We start from the raw sequence: 17889 nt of genomic DNA, 5'->3' as shown, positions 1-17889 counted from the left end.
TTTACACATACCTTCTTCAACCAAACACAGAGAAAGAAGATGGAAATGAGTTGGAGGCTGTCAGTGCCAAACAGTCGACAGCTTCAGAGTCTACTGCTCGTCGATCACAGCCTCGGGACCAACAACAACCTCCCAGGCCAATTATACAGGCACAGTCGGCACCATTTTTCGGGCAAACACAAACTCATCCATCAGAACTACAACCAGACAACAATCGTCCACAAGGTTTCGACTGGCCTGGTCCGCAGAACCATTTCCGCCACTGTACCGCTGCTTGCTCACAGCCTGTGGTCTCCAGGCACCGTCGTTGGAGGTCCATCTCCGGCCACACCTCCTGTGGTGTCCGCTCCGCCGGTCGCGAGCCAACACGCCTTCCGACGAACTCAGATGGACGATCGGATCCGGGCCACGTGTCTCGTCATCCTCGTCTTCGCAGAGAAGAGCTATGAGCTCAACCTGAGCTTCAAACCTTTCAAGATCAACCCGACCTTTTACTTTTTCTGTAGCCACCAGCTTTCACCTCTAACTCAAAGCTTTTCTGAAAACATGGAAATGTAATATATTCCAAATGTTTTCAATAATCCCACTTGCCGAAGCATGAAATGCTTGTCTTGCAGCTGCACGCCTTGCTTCGAGCACTGCTGTGTTACTAAAGAATTCACAGAGAGCTTTTTCAAGCTCTAGTTTTCAACGGGGACACAACACACACCGTTTCTAGAGAGAGAACCCACTTCACTTTCTTTTTCTTTTTTTTATTATTTTATTCCATCTTTTAAAACCCACTTAACTTTCTTTTTCTTTTTTTTTTCTTATTTTACTCCCTCTTATGAAATGAAACCGACACACAATTTGATTTGCACATGTCTCTCCTTTCTCTCTCTCACTTTACACCCACTCTCTCTGGTCCCTTTCTTCTCTTCTTATTATTTTTTATTTTTATTTTATTTTATTTTATTTTTATTTTTTATTTTTTTTTATCTTCCACCTCTCAAAATGTTTTTCATCTCACCCATCCGGCGCACATGGTTCTGAGTCCACAAAAAAAAAATAAATAAATAAATAAAAAAATAAAAAAATAAATAAAAAAAAAAAAAAAAACAAAAGCAGCGGAAGATCTGCATAAACTCCTTTTATTCATGTCGGGACTCACCCCGTTCACCTTTTTACATCAAAAAAAAAAAAAAAAAAAAAACACACACAAATCAACCACACCCACCGTGGGATTTTTCTCCTTTACTCTACTGCAGGTCTCTTCTTTTTGCCTCCGTCCTGGGCAGTCCTTGCCGGTGTTGCCTCCGTGTTTCCCACTCCACTGGGCACCATCACAACTCCCCCATACTCCTCCACTGCAGCATATGGAGGCCCTCCAAATCGGAACATCACGGTGGCCTTCCGCTTCAGCTCCTTGTTTTCTGTCCTTAGCACGCTTATCTCTGCTCGCGCATCCTTATACATGCGTTGGAGCAGAGCCAGCTGGGAGTTTAAATGCTGCACCTCATTTGTCCTACTCTGCAGCCGGTTCGACAAATTTGTGACCGCCGTCATGCTTTCCACACATGCCTTCAAAGTATACTGATTGGCCTCCACATCCGACTGCACTGCCATTCTTTGCTCCACAGACCGCATCGGAAAGTTCAACGGGGCAAACTCCGGGGCGCTTGGTTGAGGTTCCAGTGCCACCGCACCAGTTCTCTCTCTTGTTGACTCGTTGAGGTCGGGAAAGAGGGTGAGCAGTCCACGGGAAGACGAGGACGAGGCCATTTTCTGGGCGACAGAGTGTTACAGAATATCTCTCGCAACAGAGTGTTACAAACTCTCTCTCTCAGCACAACGAAGAGTTTTTCAGACTCTCTCTCTCAGCACAACGAAGTTTTTTTCAGAGGTTTTTCGCAGCTTTTCTCTGCCTCAGCCTCAGCATCAACCTTGGTTAAATAGCCAAGGCAGCCACGCGCATCGCGCGCCTCTTGCCACCAGCCGACAAACGGGCACGCAAGCCAAGACGCCCACGTGCCTCGCCATCATGTCCGGAACACTTTTTGATGAATTGGGCACGCCTTTTGATGGCACGCCTTTTTATGGATTGGGCACGCCTTTTGCTGGCACGCCTTTTTGAAAAATTGGGCGCACCTTTTGAGGATGCGATTTTTTAAGGGGTCCGACAAGACCCTATAAACTGTCCCGACATTTGATTCCGGTTAGCTTTTTCAAGGGTCCGACAAGACTCTGTAAACTGTCCCGACATTGATTCCGGTTAGCTCCTTTAAGGGTCCGACAAGACTCTGTAAACTGTCCCGACATTAATTCCGGTTAGCTCCTTCATGGGTCCGACAAGACTCTGTAAACTGTCCCGACATTGATTCCGGTTAGCTCCTTTATGGGTCCGACAAGACTCTGTAAACTGTCCCGACATTGATTCCGGTTAGCTCCTTTATGGGTCCGACAAGACTCTGTAAACTGTCCCGACATTGATTCCGGTTAGTTTCTACAAGGGTCCAGCAAGACTCCGTAAACTGTCACAACAACTGTCACAACATTGTCTGCTACAACGGTCCGACATGACCCCATAAACTGTCTTCTACATCGGTCTGACACCGCCATCCAGTGTCCTCTACACCGTTATGACACCACCATACAGTGTCCTCTACAACGTTATGACACCACCATACAGTGTCCTCTACAACGTTATGACACCACCATTCAGTGTCTTCACCAATGGTCTGACACGACCATACAGTGTCTCCTATCCTTTTTTATTTTTATGTATTTTCTTGTTTTGTTCCTCTCTTCAAACTCAAGTTGGTTAGTCTCTATCCTCCTTGAGTTTGCGGGGGGCTGTTAGAATTTACCATCACCTACCACACACTTACCATCACCTACCACACACTCACCTACTACACTCACCTACTCCTCACCTACCACCACCTAACATACATCTATATAATCAATCAATTGTAACAGAATCAAAGATCAATCATCAACACATCAATCAATAATACATAAATTTTTACAGTAGGTGAGCCAAGAGAAGTCCAGATCCAGCCTCAGTGAAGTCGGTGTGGAACAACCAAGGTTTTTGGAGAGTCAACCCTCGCGTCTCACGCACGAGACTTGTCTTCGCCCTTTTGTTATGTATTTATGTTTTGTCATGTTGGCGAAGACTTTGAGTATGTTGTATATAGTTTTCATGGGTTGACTTAGATTTGAATGATCCTGTCTGTACAGAACCTTATGCTACTATACTTTCTGTTTTGAGTTATTAACATTTGTAAATGTGGAATGTCATGATGTGCATATAAGCACGACTCTATGGACAAAGGTTTAAATTTGCTTCCGTTTGGCCCCTTTACTCTGATGACTTTTGTCTGTTTTGGTTCGAGGCCGTAGGTAATCTCAGGATTACTGGCCGGTTACGTCCTTAACCCATAGAGGCAGGTTCGGGTTGTGACACTAGGCATCTTTTCAAAGCTTCTCTTCCTTCCAAATCATCCCCTGTTACGATAATATCATCTACATAAACCAACAAAGTGAAGCTTGAGTAACCAGCTTAGGGTATGATGAGATATCACCCCTTATTTATAAATGAAGATTAGGGTTTACAAGGAAGACAATTACAAGATGATCCCTGAGTGCATACAAATGATTACAGACCCTAGTGACTTTCGGCTAATATAATATGCTAAGTGCCTTTCGGTGATTATAATATGCCAACACTCCCCCTCAAGCTGGTGCGAAGATATCTCTCATGCCCAGCTTGCCTAATATGTCATGAAACGGTTTATTCCCAATTCCCTTGGTGAGAATGTCAGCAAGTTGTTCACTAGACTGAACAAAAGGAGTACAAATGGTACCACTAGTGAGTTTCTCCTTTATGAAGTGGTGATCAATCTCAACATGTTTTGTCCTGTCATGTTGAACTGGATTGTGAACAATGTTGATGGCGGCCTTATTATCACAGTATAACCGCATGGAGTCCGTCTGAGCAATACCTAGATCACTCAACAATAATTTGATCCATAAAAGTTCACACACACCTTGTGCCATAGCTCTAAACTCAGCTTCTGCACTTGACCTGGCAACCACATTCTGTTTCTTACTCCTCCAAGTAACTAGGTTGCCGCCGACAAATGTGCAATACCCTGAAGTTGATCTCCTATCAGTTACTGACCCAGCCCAGTCAGCATCTGTATAGGCTTCTACACGAAGATGATCATACTTTGAAAAATACAGACCCTTACCAGGAGCAGACTTCAAATACCTCAAGATTCTCATGACAGCCTCAAAGTGAATCTGATGAGGAGCATGCATAAACTGACTAACTATACTGACAGCAACAACAATATCAGGACGGGAGTGAGATAGGTAAATGAGCTTACCCACTAAACGTTGATAGCTCCCCCTATCCACAACTTCTCCTCCTTCATCATCCCCCAATTTCTGATTGGGTTCCAGTGGGGTGGCACATGCCTTGCAGCCAAGCATCCCAGTTTTCTTCAACAGGTCAAGCACATATTTTCTCTGTGAGATAAATATCCCATCCTTAGAGCGAGCAACTTCAATTCCCAGAAAATACTTCAAGCTTCCCAAGTCTTTGATTTCAAACTCTTTGGCTAAATATTTCTTCAACAGAGGTATTTCCCCACTATCATTGCCTGTAAGAACTATGTCATCTACATAAACAATAAGTGCTGCAGTCTTACCGCATGAGGAATGTTTCACAAATAATGTGTGATCTGCCTGACTTTGTTTGAAGCCATATTTAAACATAGCCTGAGTGAATCTCTCAAACCAAGCCCTTGGAGACTGTTTGAGACCATATAATGACTTCCGAAGTTTGCATACTTTCCCTTCTATTTGATGATCCTCAAAACCCGGAGGAATGTCCATATATACTTCTTCTTCGAGGTCACCATGAAGAAAAGCATTCTTGACATCAAACTGATAAAGCGGCCAATCTAGATTAGCTGCTAGAGAAAGAAGTACTCTGACTGAATTCATTTTAGCCACGGGTGCGAAGGTCTCCTGATAATCAATGCCATATGTCTGAGTAAACCCTTTTGCCACCAGTCTTGCCTTGTAACGCTCAATAGACCAATCTGCTTTGTGTTTCACAGTATATACCCATTTACAGCCCACAGGTCGTTTGCCCGTAGGTAACTCAGTCAATTCCCAAGTGCCATTCTTCCTAAATGCTTTCATTTCCTCAATCATGGCTAGTTTCCACTCAGAGATAGCAAGAGCATCCTGAAAATGGTTAGGGATGCTAACAGAGGAAATATTGGACACAAACGCTCTATATGAGGATGACAAATGAGAGTATGATACAAACTGTGAGATAGGATGTTGAGTACAAGATCTCACACCCTTTCTTTTGGCAATAGGAACATCAAGATCAATGGACTCACGAGTTTCAAAGTTACCTAGACTCTCATCAGAAGCAGGAGATGGCAGTGGAGTAGCAGAAACGGTCCCGTGTATCCAGTTAACTTGTTGTCTGTCGATGTCCCGGACATAAACATGTCCGTCCTTATTCTTGGTGACAGTGGGTTCTATAGTTCCAGTAGAAGAGGGGGGTGCAAGAACAACTGGTTCTGTCATAGGAGGCACAGGACTTACTTCCACCATAGAAGGCACAGGACTCACTTCACACCAAGGCTCCCCCGGAAATGAGGATGGGGACACCGGAGAGGACAAGAAATAGGACTGGGACTCAAAGAAAGTGACATCCATGGACACAAACCACTTACGAGAAGAAGGGTGGTAACATTTATACCCCTTTTGAGTAGGAGAATAACCAAGGAAAACACACTTGAGGGAGCGAGGGTCCAACTTACCACGAGAGGGGGAGTGATTATGGACAAAACAGACAACCAAATATTTTGGGAGGAATAGAAAACAAGGACTGAGAACCGAGGAGGACTTGAAGCGGAGCCTGTTTGTCCAAGACCTGGGTAGGGAGACGATTAATAAGATGGGCAGCGGTGAGAACGGCGTCGCCCCAATAGAGTCGAGGCACGTTCATAAAAAAAACACATGCACCGAGCCATGTCAAGAAGATGCCGATTCTTGCGTTCGGCCACCCCATTTTGTTGAGGGGTATTGGTACAAGAGGTCTGATGGATAATGCCATGAGTAGAGAAATATTGTCCTAACCCAGAATCTATGTATTCCCCACCATTATCAGAACGAAATATTTTGATAGTGGCCCCAAACTGAGTACAAATCATCTTATGAAAAGTGCGAAACACAGAGAAAACTTCACTCTTATCTTTCATTAGATACACCCAAGTAGCACGAGAAAAATCATCAATAAATGTAACAAACCAGCGATGACCTTTCACAGACAGAACACGAGAGGGACCCCAAACATCAGAATGTATTAATGAAAAAGGAACTAAGCTTTTATTCAAACTGGGAGCAAAAGAAGCTCTGTGTTGTTTTCCAAGTTGACAAGACTCACAAAGAAAGTCAGACACATGATGATTTGCGAAACTAGAAGGAAATAAATGCTTAAGTAAATGAAATGAGGGATGCCCAAGACGCCGATGCCACAGCCATACATCAGCGGGGGTAGTAGAAGATGTGGTGGAAGAATAAGCAAGTTTGTCCGGTTGATCTAGAAAGTAGAGACCATTTTCTGCACTACTACTGCCAATCGTCCTCCCCGTGACAAGGTCCTGAAAAAGACAATGATCAGGAAAAAATGTCACACAATAATTCAAATCCTGGGTAAGACGACTTAAGGATAACAGATTAACAGAAAACTTAGGAACATGGAGAACAGAAGATAAATGCATGGTAGGAGTGACTTGGACTAAACCTTTTCCAGAAATGGAAGAAACAGTTCCATCGGCAATCCTAACTTTGTCCTGACCTGAAGAGGGCTTATAGGCAGAGAAAAGATCAGAGGAGCCAGACATATGATCTGAGGCACCAGAATCAATAATCCAAGGCAAAGATGTATGACACAGGAAAGCACAAGGAGAAGATGCTAAGTTACCTGAGCGGGCAAAGGACGAGGAAGCGGTACTGAGAGCAGTAGAAGATCGGCGGTCCAACAATTGGCGCAAAGCATCCTCCAGCTCAGTATCAGAAGCTTGGGTAACAGAAGTGGAATTAGAATCAATGGTATCAACGGTACTAGACTGATGAGCCCGGGAATAGGAACCACGTCCTCGAGAGTTGCCTGACCGACCTCCTCGAGAACCAGACCGATCACCTCGACCCCCAGATGGAGTCCCATGAAGCTTCCAACATGTCTCACGAGTATGCCGCGGCTTCTTGCAATGATCACAGAATACAGACTCCTTAGCAGCAGACGGGGAAGGCAGGTTGAGGCCATCTCGAGGAGTAGACAGTAATGCGGAGCGGTCAGTAGAGACAGGGGACATCATAGCAGACCGACGACTTTCCTCATTTTGTACATAGGCAAATGCCTCCTGCAGTGAAGGAAGAGTGTCCATACTCAGAACTCGACCCCTAACTGGATCATACTCCATATTTAGGCCGGCCAAAAATTTAAAGACCCGTTCCCGTGCGATGAACTTCTTGTACCCGACAGAATCAGTAGGGCAAACGGGCTTATAGTCTTCCAGGTGGTCAAGGCGTTTCCAGCCGTTGGTGAGGAAAGTGAAGTACTGAAGAACAGTCTGCTCCCCCTGAAGTGTGCTCTCAATAGAGCGACGCAACTCAAATGCCTGTGAAAAATTTCCTTTGCGGGAATAGGCAACAGCCACAGCCTCCCAAATGTCCTGGGCAGTCTCCATACACAAGTAGCCCTCACCAAGTTCTGGAACCATCGAATAGATAAGCCAACTCATAATCAAAGAGTTGGTAATCTCCCATTGGTCATAACCTGAGTCAGTGGTACTAGGTGCTTGTATCCTGCCATCAACATACCCCATCTTCCCTCTGCTTTTCAAAAACAAAGTCAAACTTTGAGACCATGCTAGGTAGTTCTGACCATTAAATAGAGAGGTGGTGATTTTCATACTAGGGTTGGGGTTCTCAGTCATGGTAGTAGGTAAAATGAGACTCTCACTTTTTGGTGTTTGAGACGAAGGGGACACACTAGTGGAATCTGTCATGGATACAATACTACCAAACCCGCAACAAACTAGTGGAAATCACAAACCCGGAAGGTGGTAGTGAGATAACAGGCACAATGACCACTATAAAGACATAACAAAATTAAGAAACGATTTTTTTTTTTTTTTTTTTAATTCATTAATTAATTTTTTTTTTAAATTGATTTATTTATGTATACATGTCTTTATATATAAATATATGTATATCAGGCTATATTGATATATATATATATATATATCAGGATATATATGTATATATATATTTATATATACCACAGTGAGATCAGAGGCGGAGGAAGACGAGTGACGAAGAAGACGAGCGACGAAATGGCTGAAGGAGATCGCCGAGTTGAGGAGATGACGGCTGAGTGACGATCGACAGAGGAAGGCGAGGAGATCGACGAGGTGAGGACATCGACGAGGTGAGGAAATCGACTGAGGAAGACGAGCTGAGGAGATCGACTGAGGAAGACGGCTGAGGAAGACGGTCCACCCAGGTAAGCTTCGAACCCTAGAGTGTTGTTGGTGAAAAGGTCTACCAACGAGGGTGAGCCGAAACCTATAGGTTCTGCTCTGATACCATGAAGCTTGAGTAACCAGCTTAGGGTATGATGAGATATCACCCCTTATTTATAAATGAAGATTAGGGTTTACAAGGAAGACAATTACAAGATGATCCCTGAGTGCATACAAATGATTACAGACCCTAGTGACTTTCGGCTAATATAATATGCTAAGTGCCTTTCGGTGATTATAATATGCCAACACAAAGCAGTGATTCCCCCTATAGCCGAATGTTTAACAAATAGTGTGTGATCACCTTGACTTTGCTTATATCCCAAAGCTTTCATAACTCCGGTAAATCTACCAAACCAAGCTCTAGGGGATTGTTTTAACCCATTGAGGGCCCTCTTCAATTTACACACCTTATTACCTTTTGACTCAAAACCTGGAGGGACTTCCATGTAGATTTCCTCATAAAGATCGCCATGTAAGAAGGCATTCTTGACATCATATTGCTGCATACTCCACTCACGATTGGCAGCTAGAGATAACAAGATCCTCACAGTGTTCATTTTGACAACCGGGGCAAAGGTTTCAAGATAGTCTATTCCATAGGTTTGGGCATGCCTTTTAGCCACCAACCGAGCCTTGTACCTTTCAAGTGATCCGTCTGCCTTATACTTTACAGTAAAGACCCATCAACATCCCACTGTTTGCTTTTCCTTAGGTAACTCAACCAATTCCCAAGTTTTATTTCTTTTAAGGGCATCCATCTCAACTTTCATAGCTTCCATCCATTCTTTATGACCTAATGCTTCAGAAACAGTTTTTATGGTTGTTCGATAACCTCTCATAAGACACAAAGTGGGATAATGGGTATAGTGGACGTTGGGTACACTTTCTCACACCTTTCCTAATAGCAATAGGAAGATCATAATCATTTCTATCTTCACCATCAGGCATTTCCTCAACATCACCAATACTATCATCAGTGCCAGGGTTTGGTTCTCATTGAAGGTCCAGCATAGGTTGAATAATAGGTTCTCTCCTCCTTGAATAGACTTGCGGTGGGTGAGTAACACCCTGAATATATTTATCCTTTGCTATAGGACTTGGAGTGGCTGGATCTGTTTGATTAGAAGACTCATTTGACACAGATGGGGATGGGGAGAATGAAAGATCAAGTAAGAACAAATCTCTATCCTTATCTTCTATGAATGATGTCTCCCTCCGAAGATAAGGTTTAGAAAAATAGATTTCACGTTCAGAAAATGTAACATCAGTGGAGACAAAAAAAAAAAAAAAACCTTTTTGTGGGAAGATGGTAACATCTATATCCTTTTTGGGTAGAATAATACCCAACAAAGACACTTTAGAGCTCTAGGATCAAGTTTACCCCTTTGATGAGAATGAATATGAACAAAGAGCACACAAACAAAAACTTTAGGAGGCAGGTTGTTTGTGGTTCGAAAACCTGGGAAGAATGTTGAAAAAAAGTTGCATAGGAGTTTTCTGATCAAAGACTCAAGAGGGAAATCTATTTATAAGATGAGCAGCAGTTAAAACAACTTCCCCCCAGTAATGTTTTGGAACACTAGTTTGGAATAGAAAGACACGAGTAATTGCTAGAAGATGACCAATTTTCCTTGTAGAAGGTCTCCAAACATCACTATAGATAAGAGCAAACGGAATGGACAATCTTCCATTATTTATTGGAAAAGAAGTACGCTTGTGTTTTGCAAGCTCACAAACATCACAATGAAATATACCCATATCAATCCCATTAAACAAATGTGGAAACATAATTTTAAGAACACTGAAAGAGGGATGACCAAAACGAAGATGATACAACCAGATTTCGTTTTTATTTGAAAGAAATGACTCATAAAGAAATGAGACAGGAAAATTATTCATAGTGCTATTTTGCCCATTGAATTCTTCAAGATAGTAGAGTCCATGTTTCTCTGTAACAAGGCCAATCATCTTCCCCGTGCCCCAGTCCTGAAATTCACAATGTGCAGAAGAGAAGGTCATGGTACAATTCAAATCCTTTGCAAGTTTATGAATTGAGACAAGGTTTACGGATAATTTCGGCACATGTAAAACATTCTTTAAAACAATTTTCGAATGGATAACAATATCTCCCTAACCAGCAACAGTAATCAAAGTACCATCTACAGTAGATATCTTTTTATTACTAGGGCAAGGATTGTAAGAGACAAATTCATGAGAAGACTTAGTCATATGATCTGTGGCCCCAGAATCAACTACCCATGAATTTGTTATGGGCATATTCGAGACATTGAGAGTAAAGGATTGAGAGGCATTACCTGGATAAACTAAGGAACAAGTACCTGAGCCCGTAGGTTTTTCTGGAGTGCCCAATAAATTTTTTAGTTTTTCAATCTCGTCCATGTTGAACTCTACTCGATTGTGGACAGAATCTATTTCGCCTCTTGGTTGTACCATAGTCACATGTGTTTGTCCTTGTCCTTGTGCTCGTCCACTCTTTACTGTCCAATTTCTGTTGGTTGTTTGAGGATTTTGAAAATTTGCAGGCTTGCCATGAAGTTCCAGCATTTTTCTCTGGTGTGTCTTGGCTTTTTGTAGAAAGTACACACAATCGAATCCTTGTTTCCATTTTCAATTGTCAATTCATTAGAGTAAGAACCCGGTGGATGACTTGCTCCCCTATTCCTTGCATTAGCACCCCTAACAGCCATGGCAGAACCTTCCACAGATTGAGGCTCCAACATAACTCCTCTGTGACTTTCTTCTCCTCGGATTATTCCAATAGTCTCATTCAATGATGGAAAGTCTTCTTTTCCAAGAACTTGAATTCTGACAGCATCAAACTCAGCATTCAATCCAGCAAGGAAAATGTAAATTCTTTCCTTCTCCATAAACCTCTTAAGAATGGTAGTCTTCACTGCACTTCATCTCAATACATTGATAATGATCCAACTGTTGCCATAAGTTTTGCAAGATATTAGAGTATTCAGTAATAGAACGGTTACCCTGTTTAGTGACTGAAATTCTGGTCTTGATATCATAGACTTGTGCAGCATCATGAACCTTCGAATAAGTCTGTTTAGATGTGTCCCAGATGGCCTTTGTTGTTTCCAAAAACATGCACGTATCACTCACTTCAGGTATCATCGAGTTCCATAGCCACGACATTACCATGGAATCAGCTTCATCCCAGGCATCAAACTACGGATCTCAAGGTTTTGGTCCTGTTCCGAGAAGATTACTCAATTTGCCCTTCCCTTTAAGAAAGGTTTGAACAAATTGAGACCACTTAAGGTAGTTTTTTCCATTCAATTGGTGACTTGGTTGAATATTCTGCAAGTCACCTGTTGAAACCATGCTAAGAGTGTCGATTGTCCCTATTTCAAATGGGTTCGAAGTTTGAGTTACTTCAGACATGATGATATTGAAGAAAAAAAATGGAATGAAAAAGAAGAATTTCTAGACAAAGAGGTTCTACAATTGGCAATGAAGGTCGAAGAACGAAAGGTTGAAGCAACAACGAAGTATGGCAATGCAGGCCACAAAAAGTTTTAGTTCCCAGAGAGCACAAGAGGCTCTGGTACCATGATAAACAATGGGAATAATATTCATTGCTTAGAAATCTACATGGAAAGACTATATATACAAATTATAGCTAGCTAATCCCTACAAATCAAGAATGAGATTCCTAGAATACAATCCCTACAATCCCTATAAATCAGGGATATGACTAATCTAAATACAAATTCAAATATTCACAGCTTGGCCAGCTCACACACAGATCCAGCCTGGTTATCTTTGACAGGAAGCATCCTCAGCAAATCTTAACTCTGCAAGAATTGAGCAAAGCCACAAAACTTCGCATGTATCCTTTGCCATTGCTCGATACTCAGCTTTAACAAAAGATCTAGAAACAATGGCATGTTTCTTACTTTTCCATGATATAAAATGAACACCATAAAAAGTACAGAAACCAGACGTGGACCATCTACCAGTTCTAGATCCTACATCAGTACAATAAGAGATCTCTGATTGATGACAAGCTGTGAAAAATAATCCCAAACTAGGAGAAGTCTTCAAATACTGCAAAATATGACGAACAACATCAAGGTGCTCTTTACAAGATGCATGCATAAATTGACTCACAACACTAACCGCAAAAATCAAGTCAGGTCTAGTTTTAATCAAGTATATGAGACGGCCAACAAAGTACTGATACATGCCCAGATCCTTCAATAATCAGCAGACTCTAGTGTAAGCTTGAGGTTAGGATCCATAGGAGTAGAAATTGGCTTACACCCTAGCATACCAGTGGCTTGAAGAAGATCAATGACATACTTCCTTTGGGCAATGAAATCCCTTAATGAGAGCGAGCAACCCCAATACCCAGAAAGTATTTGTGAGGACCCATATTCTTAATATCAAATGCTTGATTCAAATCTCTCTTTACTTGAGCTATGCCAATTGAATCATCACCTGTAAGAATGATATCATCAACATACACAAGTAGAAAAATACACTAACTAATGGAATTTCTGCGAACAAAGAAAGTATGATCAGAGTGGTAGTAAACAAATCCCACGGATAAAATAACTAAGCTAAAGTGGCTAAACCAGGCCCGATTAGACTGTTTAAGCCTATATAAGGACTTACGCAGTCAACACACTTTCCCGGTATACTCCCCCTCAGCCCAAAAACCAGGTGGAGGATCCATATAAATAGTCTCAAGTAAGTCCCCATGCAGAAAGGCATTCTTGACATCCAGCTAATGCAGAGGCCAAGAATGGGAGGCAACAAGGGAAATAAGAAGCCCAACAAAGGTAAGCTTGGCGACTGGTGTAAAGGCAGCCCTAAAATCCACCCCCAAAACTTGAGTGAAGCCCTTGGCTACCAGCCGTGCTTTGGCAAGGAATATGAGCGCGATGGGTTGTATTACTTTAGGGATCCTCATTCACTACCACCACCACCACCTCCTTTATCTAGTTTTTAGGCGTTTGTTTTACCTGCGTCAATGTCTTGTGTTTTTTCGAGTCAAACTTTAGCCCTGTTACATGCCCGTTTGGGCCATGCAAATTTTCAATATTTATGTTTACTCTTTCCATCTTTAAATAAAACTTGCAAGGATTCTTAGTTTCATTGTGTGGTTTGATAGTTGGCTAAACATACACGCACTAATTATATTCCTCACATGACTCGTGTACCCTGTGCCTTTGACCTCATTCATTCAGATGTTTGGGTCCATCGCCTAATATTGCCTTGTTTGGACAAAGATAATATGTGAAGCATTTGAAAGATTGCATTGCATCCTGAGGAAGCAAGAATGTTACTCAAACAATTTGTGGATTTTCATATGCGAAAAAGCCTTTTTTCTATAATTGTTGCCTTTGTCGATGCTTCTACTATAGGTGCTATAGAATGGTGGGCAACATATAGATCAAAAACACTAGAGCTAGCAGAAGTTGCACGAAAGGTCTTATCCCAACCAATCACTACATCATCTGCAGAAAGAAATTTGAGCACATATTCATATATTGACAATGTTAAACGGAATAGGTTTTTTGTTTTTGTTTTTATTTTTATTTTATAGTTTGGATCTTATTTTATTTATTGTTTTGCATATTATTTTTTTATGATTATTTTTAATTTAATTAATTTATTTATTTTTGGCAATGAAATAGGCAAAATGCATCACAAGAGGACAAGCTAGTGTCTATTCATTCCAACATTTGGCTATTATCATGATTTCAAGAAAACCATAGAGAAGGGACATTCAAAAAATGGGATGTCAATCTAGAAGAAACAATGATCGATGATTCCCAAGTGCGATTAGAAGAGATGCGGTGGCAATCTTTAGAGGATGATAAAGATGATACTCAACAGGAGCACTCACATCTAGACGAAAGGACCCAAACTATAGACAAGATGGAGCATCATCATCCACAAAGGATAAAGGGAAAAGGCTGGCATAACTTCTTTTTTTTTTTTTTTTTTTTGTTCTTTTTCAATTTAAGAGTAGGGGTGTGCACGGGTCGAGTTGGCTCGGTTTTCCCATCAATCCGTCACCCGACCCGACCCGACCAGATCGGATTGAAAAAAACTCATCCATTCTCAACCGATGTATGCTTTGAAACCGCATAACTCGGTTTGATCAGTTTTGTGGTCGGATCGGACAAAACCGAACTATATCAAACGGGCAAAAGATAAAAGGAACAAACAATTGTAGATCTAACTTTTTCCATTTCATTTTAAACCGTAGTATATACACACATCTATGTATATATATTTACATACGTAGATCTTTGAGAAGAGTAGAGGAAACAAACCATAAAAATAAAAAAAAATGAATGACAAAGACCTGTATTACATAGATTTGTGATCAATTGGTAATATTTACAGACAACCGTTGCCATCACTCGTTTTGTTTTTTCAGCGGCCACTATTGCTCCTTCCTGCAACAATATCTTCTTCGCTTGAGCCCAGTAGCCATAGATATAAATTAGAACTAAGATCTCTATGTGTGAGAGGATGAGAGACAGAGAGAGTAGATAGAAGTTTAGAGTTATAGAGTTCAAAGGTCGTGATTTATTTGGGTATCTAAGAGAGAAATTGGAGAACAATCAGTCATGAATTGAATAGAGAGAGAGAGAGAGAGAGGTGCAGAGTTTTTGAGAGATGGTGGAAAACAATGATGAATTGAAAAAGAATTAAACAGAAAGAGAGACAGAGAGAGACAGAGAGAGAGAGAGAGAGTCAGTGGTGTATTGAATGGAATAGAGAGAAGAAATGGAACGGTGATGATGTATATTGAATAGAGTGTCTGACACTAACATAATGAGTTGGTGGTGTAATCAATGTCTTGGGAAGGTAAGGGTCAAAGTCTTGAAAAGATAAAGAGTACTTGTAGACTTGTAGTAACCTATCAAATGGCAACACACACATAAATATAAATATAAAATATAAACTAATTTTGGTCGGATCAATTTCATCCATTACAATTATGCTAAAATCGGTACTTGACCGAATCTCAACAAAATTTGAAAATTTCAAACTGTAGCCTACCGTTTAGGGCTTCGAAACAGTCTGTGCTATAATTATGTCGGTCGGTCCTGTTCAGATTCATCGGGTAGTCAGTTATTCGCACAACCGTATTTAAGAGTTAGGAATACTTACCTTCTATGATGAACATTTTAATTTTAGTTTTATTTTTGTGTTAGTCATTTTTTATTGCAATATTATAAACATTGGATCATTTTGTTATCAATGTTTTTGGAATAGACTTTTTGCAAGTATGGAAATTAGTTCAAGTAATTTAATTTCTATAATTCCATTGTGATGAAAAAATCTCATTTGATTAAAAAAAAAAAATATATATATATATATATATAAAGTCTTACATGTACACAATCATACATTTCTATAAATATTACTAAACGATCCAAAAAAATGTTTCACGTTCCGAACAAACATATTTCGTTTCGACTAAGCGATCTAAAGAAGTCTACCCCTATCGTACCACATTCCGCAAGACATGGCATACTACATTCCCGTTCCTGTTCTGCATACCACAATGATCCGCGATCTAGGTAACTTAGGTCACACCCTTTTATATTAACCAACCAAAACTATTACAAAGAAAGCCCTAAGGCACTAATTAAGGAATCACAATATAATCTAAATAAGGAAATAAATAATAGAATAATTCTAACATATATTCTAACAACATTCTCTTCCCCTCTCAAGTCAAGTAATTCTCCTTCCCCTTCCCCTCGCCCTTCTCGTTATCCTATTCGAGATTGCCGCTCCTTTTCCCATTTCGGCTGGTTTAGTACTAATCATCCTATTTCCCAATATCTTTCTTATGATGGTCTTACAAATTCTTATCTGTCCTTTCTGGGCAAACTCGAGTCGGTTTCTATCCCTTGCTCTGTCTCTAAGGCCCTCCAAAATCCCAAGATGGTTGCTGCTATGCAGTCTGAAAGGATGCTCTAGAACAAAATCAGACCTGGGAACTTGTTCCATTACCTCCTGCTAAGAAGACGGTTTGCTGCAAATGGGTGTTCAATGTCAAATATCTTGTTGATGGGTCTGTGGATTGCTATAAAGTTCGCTTAGTTGCCAAAGGCTTCACCCGAGTGCCTAATAAAGATTTTGGTGCTACTTTTGCACTGATGGCTAAGTTGACCTTTGTTCACCTGCTTGTTTCCTTGGCTACTGCTCATTCTTGACATCAAGTTGATGAGCCTCTTCATCAACTTGATGTCAAGAATGCGTTTCTCCATGGGGATAAACTTGAGAATATCTACATGGATCCTCCACCTAATTTTCAGGCTAAGGGGAGTTTGCGGGGAAAGTATGTTGTCTTCGCAAATCTTTGTATGGTTTGAAGTAGTCGCCTCGGGCTTGGTTTAGTCATTTCAGTACAACCATCTTGTCCTATGAAGCACGGATACTTCAAAAAGGGAGACGTATCTGTATCAGATACTCCTTGGATACCGATACTCCTTGAATACTCATGGATACGTATTGGATACTTCTTAAAAGTATCGGATACTTCTTAATTAAATTTTATTAATTTTGGAATATCAGATACTTAATTTTGAAGTATCAGATACTCGAAGTCACATATTACTTCCAGTACTTTGTTCAGTTATTTGATAAGAGGAATATCGTGAGAGTTAAAGTAATAGAATTTGTCAAATTGATGTATCCTTATTGTTTCTCTCACTTCTCTCTCGCTCTCTCAATCTCTCACGTTTCTTCTCTCTGCTCTCATTCTTTTTTTGGTATTGGCATGTAAGGATGATGTTTAATTTGCATTTGCATTTGCATTTGCTTTTGCTTTTAGTTTTGGATGTTTTATGAATGTTTAAAGCTCTTAGCTTAATAGGAATCCCTCTCTTTATTTATTAATTTGCTTTAGGTTTTATTTTCATGCATATTACATTATTAAAATTATAAAAAAATAATTTTTTTTTAAAACGTATCCCCGTCGTACTCGTATCCTACTTTTTCAGATTTTGGCGTATTGCCGTATCCATATCCCCATATCGCCGTATCCCGTATCCGTATCCGTATCCGTGCTTCCTAGATCTTGTCTATGAGCTTTGTTCAACGCCACTTTGATCATATAGCTGGTGCATTATTTTGCTTGTCTATGCTGATGATATTATTTTTACAGGTGATGATGTTGTAGGGATTGCTCAAGTCAAAAAGGACCTTAGCCATGTTTTTGACATTAAAGACATAGGTCCTCTCAAGTACTTTTTAGGTATTGAGGTAGCTCATTCCT

The 17889-nt window shown here is 40.7% G+C and overlaps 1 protein-coding gene across 9 annotated transcripts in view; it reads right to left on the bottom strand.

Moving 5' to 3' along the window:
* Positions 1-17889, bottom strand: part of LOC114256933 (uncharacterized) — a 99268-nt gene that overhangs the window by 23842 nt on the left and 57537 nt on the right. Inside the window, exon 13 of one of the 9 annotated variants that reach the window (XR_014336195.1) lies at positions 12756-13076. The exons of the other annotated variants lie outside the window; for them this stretch is intronic. The gene's annotated coding sequence lies outside the window, so the exon portion shown is untranslated. The remainder of the gene's footprint in view (positions 1-12755; positions 13077-17889) is intronic. 9 annotated transcript variants of the gene reach the window in all.

This window comes from Camellia sinensis, chromosome 1, assembly GCF_055761805.1.
Source record: "Camellia sinensis isolate YWXY chromosome 1, ASM5576180v1, whole genome shotgun sequence".
NCBI lineage: Eukaryota > Viridiplantae > Streptophyta > Magnoliopsida > Ericales > Theaceae > Camellia > Camellia sinensis.
The sequence above is the reverse complement of the archived record's forward strand: the minus strand, read 5'-3'. Positions and strand labels throughout refer to the sequence as shown.